At 52.4% G+C, this 6,050-nt stretch overlaps 1 protein-coding gene across 1 annotated transcript in view; it reads right to left on the reverse strand.

The window, feature by feature from the left end:
* The window catches only part of vars2 (valyl-tRNA synthetase 2, mitochondrial), a 136,064-nt gene that overhangs the window by 7,643 nt on the left and 122,371 nt on the right, over positions 1 to 6,050 (reverse strand). The window lies entirely within an intron of this gene.

Here is a 6,050-nt window from a genome sequence, read left to right on the forward strand (position 1 = left end):
AGTGAGAGAGAGACACACCGACACAGTCTGGAGTTAGAGAGAGACACCGACACAGTCTGGAGTGAGAGAGAGACACACCGACACAGTCTGGAGTTAGAGAGAGACACCGACACAGTGTGGAGTTAGGGAGAGACACACCGACACAGTCTGGAGTTAGAGAGACACCGACACAGTCTGGAGTTAGAGAGAGACACACCGACACAGTCTGGAGTTAGAGAGAGACACCGACACAGTCTGGAGTTAGAGAGAGACACACCGACACAGTCTGGAGTGAGAGAGACACCGACACAGTCTGGAGTTAGAGAGAGACACACCGACACAGTCTGGAGTTAGAGAGAGAGACACCGACACAGTCTGGAGTTAGAGAGAGACACACCGACACAGTCTGGAGTTAGAGAGAGACACCGACACAGTCTGGAGTGAGAGAGACACTGACACAGTCTGGAGTGAGAGAGACACTGACACAGTCTGGAGTGAGAGACACACCGACACAGTCTGGAGTTAGAGAGAGACACACCGACACAGTCTGGAGTTAGAGAGACACACCGACACAGTCTGGAGTTAGAGAGAGACACACCGACACAGTCTGGAGTTAGAGAGAGACACACCGACACAGTCTGGAGTTAGAGAGAGACACCGACACAGTCTGGAGTGAGAGAGACACCGACACAGTCTGGAGTGAGAGAGACACCGACACAGTCTGGAGTTAGAGAGACACACCGACACAGTCTGGAGTTAGAGAGAGACACACTGACACAGTCTGGAGTTAGAGAGAGACACCGACACAGTCTGGAGTTAGAGAGAGACACACCGACACAGTCTGGAGTTAGAGAGAGACACACTGACACAGTCTGGAGTTAGAGAGAGACACCGACACAGTCTGGAGTTAGAGAGACACACCGACACAGTCTGGAGTGAGAGACACACCGACACAGTCTGGAGTGAGAGAGAGACACACCAACACAGTCTGGAGTTAGAGAGAGACACACCGACACAGTCTGGAGTGAGAGAGAGACACACCGACACAGTCTGGAGTTAGAGAGAGACACACCGACACAGTCTGGAGTTAGAGAGAGACACACCGACACAGTCTGGAGTTAGAGAGAGACACCGACACAGTCTGGAGTTAGAGAGAGACACACCGACACAGTCTGGAGTTAGAGACACACCGACACAGTTTGGAGTTAGAGAGACACCGACACAGTCTGGAGTTAGAGACACACCGACACAGTTTGGAGTTAGAGAGAGACACACCGACACAGTCTGGAGTTAGAGAGAGACACCGACACAGTCTGGAGTTAGAGAGAGACACACCGACACAGTCTGGAGTTAGAGACACCGACACAGTCTGGAGTTAGAGAGAGACACACCGACACAGTCTGGAGTTAGAGAGAGACACACCGACACAGTCTGGAGTTAGAGAGAGACACACCGACACAGTCTGGAGTTAGAGAGAGACACACCGACACAGTCTGGAGTTAGAGAGAGACACACCGATACAGTCTGGAGTTAGAGAGAGACACCGACACAGTCTGGAGTTAGAGAGAGAGACACCAACACAGTCTGGAGTGAGAGAGAGACACACCGACACAGTCTGGAGTGAGAGAGAGACACACCGACACAGTCTGGAGTTAGAGAGAGACACCGACACAGTCTGGGGTTAGAGAGACACCGACACAGTCTGGAGTTAGAGAGAGACACACCGACAGAGTCTGGAGTTAGAGAGAGACACACCGACACAGTCTGGAGTTAGAGAGAGACACACCGACACAGTCTGGAGTGAGAGAGAGACACCGACACAGTCTGGAGTTAGAGAGAGAAACACACCGACACAATCTGGAGTGAGAGAGAGACACCGACACAGTCTGGAGTTAGAGAGAGACACACCGACAGAGTCTGGAGTTAGAGAGAGACACACCGACACAGTCTGGAGTTAGAGAGAGACACACCGACACAGTCTGGAGTTAGAGAGAGACACAGACACAGTCTGGAGTTAGAGAGAGAGACACACCGACACAGTCTGGAGTTAGAGAGAGACACACCGACACAGTCTGGAGTTAGAGAGAGACACACCGACACAGTCTGGAGTGAGAGAGAGACACACCGACACAGTCTGGAGTTAGAGAGAGACACACCGACACAGTCTGGAGTTAGAGAGAGACACACCGACACAGTCTGGAGTTAGAGAGAGAGACACCGACACAGTCTGGAGTTAGAGAGAGACACACCGACACAGTCTGGAGTTAGAGAGAGAGACACCGACACAGTCTGGAGTTAGAGAGAGACACACCGACACAGTCTGGAGTTAGAGAGAGAGACACCGACACAGTCTGGAGTTAGAGAGAGACACACCGACACAGTCTGGAGTTAGAGAGAGACACACCGACACAGTCTGGAGTTAGAGACACACCGACACAGTCTGGAGTTAGAGAGAGACACACCGACACAGTCCGGAGTTAGAGAGAGACACACCGACACAGTCCAGAGTTAGAGAGAGACACACCGACACAGTCCAGAGTTAGAGAGAGACACCGACACAGTCTGGAGTTAGAGAGAGAGACACCGACACAGTCTGGAGTTAGAGAGAGACACACCGACACAGTCTGGAGTTAGAGAGAGACACACCGACACAGTCTGGAGTAAGAGAGAGAGACACCGACACAGTCTGGAGTTAGAGAGAGACACACCGACACAGTCTGGAGTTAGAGAGAGACACACCGACACAGTCTGGAGTTAGAGAGAGAGACACCGACACAGTCTGGAGTTAGAGAGAGACACACCGACACAGTCTGGAGTTAGAGAGAGAGACACCGACACAGTCTGGAGTTAGAGAGAGACACACCGACACAGTCTGGAGTTAGAGAGAGACACACCGACACAGTCTGGAGTTAGAGAGAGACACACCGACACAGTCTGGAGTTGGAGAGAGACACACCGACACAGTCCAGAGTTAGAGAGAGACACCGACACAGTCTGGACTTAGAGACACACCGACACAGTCTGGGGTTAGAGAGAGAGACACCGATACAGTCTGGAGTTAGAGAGAGACACCGACACAGTCTGGAGTGAGAGAGAGAAACACACCGACACAGTCTGGAGTTAGAGAGAGACACCGACACAGTCTGGAGTTAGAGAGAGACACACCGACACAGTCTGGAGTTAGAGAGAGACACCGACACAGTCTGGAGTGAGAGACACACCGACACAGTCTGGAGTTAGAGAGAGACACACCGACACAGTCTGGAGTGAGAGAGAGACACACCGACACAGTCTGCAGTTAGAGAGAGACACACCGACACAGTCTGGAGTGAGAGAGAGACACACCGACACAGTCTGGAGTGAGAGAGAGAGACACACCGACACAGTCTGGAGCTAGAGAGAGACACCGACACAGTCTGGAGTTAGAGAGAGACACACCGACACAGTCTGGAGTTAGAGAGAGAGACACACCGACACAGTCTGGAGTTAGAGAGACACACCGACACAGTCTGGAGTTAGAGAGACACACCGACACAGTCTGGAGTTAGAGAGAGACACCGACACAGTCTGGAGTTAGAGAGAGAGACACCGACACAGTCTGGAGTTAGAGAGAGACACACCGACACAGTCTGGAGTTAGAGAGACACACCGACACAGTCTGGAGTGAGAGAGACACCGACACAGTCCGGAGTTAGAGAGAGACACACCGACACAGTCTGGAGTGAGAGAGACACCGACACAGTCCGGAGTTAGAGAGAGACACCGACACAGTCTGGAGTTAGAGAGAGACACCGACACAGTCTGGAGTGAGAGAGACACACCGACACAGTCTGGAGTTAGAGAGAGACACACCGACACAGTCTGGAGTGAGAGAGAGACACCGACACAGTCTGGAGTTAGAGAGAGACACACACCGACACAGTCTGGAGTTAGAGAGACACTGACACAGTCTGGAGTGAGAGAGAGACACCGACACAGTCTGGAGTTAGAGAGAGACACACCGACACAGTCTGGAGTGAGAGAGAGACACCGACACAGTCTGGAGTTAGAGAGAGACACACCGACACAGTCTGCAGTAAGAGAGAGACACACCGACACAGTCTGGAGTTAGAGAGAGACACACCGACACAGTCTGGAGTTAGAGAGAGACACACCGACACAGTCTGGAGTTAGAGAGAGACACACCGACACAGTCTGGAGTGAGAGAGCCACCGACACAGTCTGGAGTTAGAGAGAGACACACCGACACAGTCTGGAGTGAGAGAGACACACCGACACAGTCTGGAGTTAGAGAGAGACACACCGACACAGTCTGGAGTTAGAGAGAGACACCGACACAGTCTGGAGTGAGAGACACACCGACACAGTCTGGAGTTAGAGAGAGACACACCGACACAGTCTGGAGTGAGAGAGAGACACACCGACACAGTCTGCAGTTAGAGAGAGACACACCGACACAGTCTGGAGTGAGAGAGAGACACACCGACACAGTCTGGAGTTAGAGAGAGAGACACACCGACACAGTCTGGAGTGAGAGAGAGACACACCGACACAGTCTGGAGTTAGAGAGAGACACCGACACAGTCTGGAGTTAGAGAGAGACACACCAACACAGTCTGGAGTTAGAGAGAGACACACCGACACAGTCTGGAGTGAGAGAGACACACCGACACAGTCTGGAGTGAGAGAGAGACACACCGACGCAGTCTGGAGTGAGAGAGAGACACACCGACACAGTCTGGAGTTAGAGAGAGACACACCGACACAGTCTGGAGTTAGAGAGAGACACACCGACACAGTCTGGAGTTAGAGAGAGACACACCGACACAGTCTGGAGTGAGAGAGAGACACCGACACAGTCTGGAGTTAGAGAGAGACACACCGACACAGTCTGGAGTTAGAGAGAGACACACCGACACAGTCTGGAGTTAGAGAGAGACACCGACACAGTCTGGAGTTAGAGAGAGACACCGACACAGTCCGGAGTTAGAGAGAGACACACCGACACAGTCTGGAGTTAGAGAGAGACACACCGACACAGTCTGGAGTGAGAGAGACACACCGACACAGTCTGGAGTTAGAGAGAGACACACCGACACAGTCTGGAGTGAGAGAGAGACACACCGACACAGTCTGGAGTGAGAGAGAGACACACCGACACAGTCTGGAGTGAGAGAGAGACACCGACACAGTCTGGAGTTAGAGAGAGACACACCGACACAGTCTGGAGTGAGAGAGAGACACACCGACACAGTCTGGAGTTAGAGAGAGACACACCGACACAGTCTGGAGTTAGAGAGAGACACCGACACAGTCTGGAGTGAGAGACACACCGACACAGTCTGCAGTTAGAGAGAGACACACCGACACAGTCTGGAGTTAGAGAGAGACACACCGACACAGTCTGGAGTTAGAGAGACACACCGACACAGTCTGGAGTTAGAGAGAGACACACCGACACAGTCTGGAGTTAGAGAGAGACACACCGACACAGTCTGGAGTTAGAGAGACACCGACACAGTCTGGAGTTAGAGAGAGACACACCGACACAGTCTGGAGTTAGAGAGAGAGACACCGACACAGTCTGGAGTTAGAGAGAGACACACCGACACAGTCTGGAGTTAGAGAGAGACACACCGACACAGTCTGGAGTTAGAGAGAGACACACCGACACAGTCTGGAGTTAGAGAGAGACACACCGACACAGTCTGGAGTTAGAGAGAGACACACCGACACAGTCTGGAGTTAGAGAGAGACACACCGACACAGTCTGGAGTTAGAGAGAGACACACCGACACAGTCTGGAGTTAGAGAGAGACACACCGACACAGTCTGGAGTGAGAGAGAGAGACACACCGACACAGTCTGGAGCTAGAGAGAGACACCGACACAGTCTGGAGTTAGAGAGAGACACACCGACACAGTCTGGAGTGAGAGAGAGAGACACACCGACACAGTCTGGAGCTGGAGAGAGACACCGACACAGTCTGGAGTGAGAGAGAGACACACCGACACAGTCTGGAGTTAGAGAGAGACGCACCGACACAGTCTGGAGTGAGAGAGAGAGACAC

Source organism: Somniosus microcephalus, unplaced genomic scaffold (assembly GCF_052327205.1).
Source record: "Somniosus microcephalus isolate GS21.2 unplaced genomic scaffold, FLI_Smic_1.0 unresolved_chr1, whole genome shotgun sequence".
NCBI lineage: Eukaryota > Metazoa > Chordata > Chondrichthyes > Squaliformes > Somniosidae > Somniosus > Somniosus microcephalus.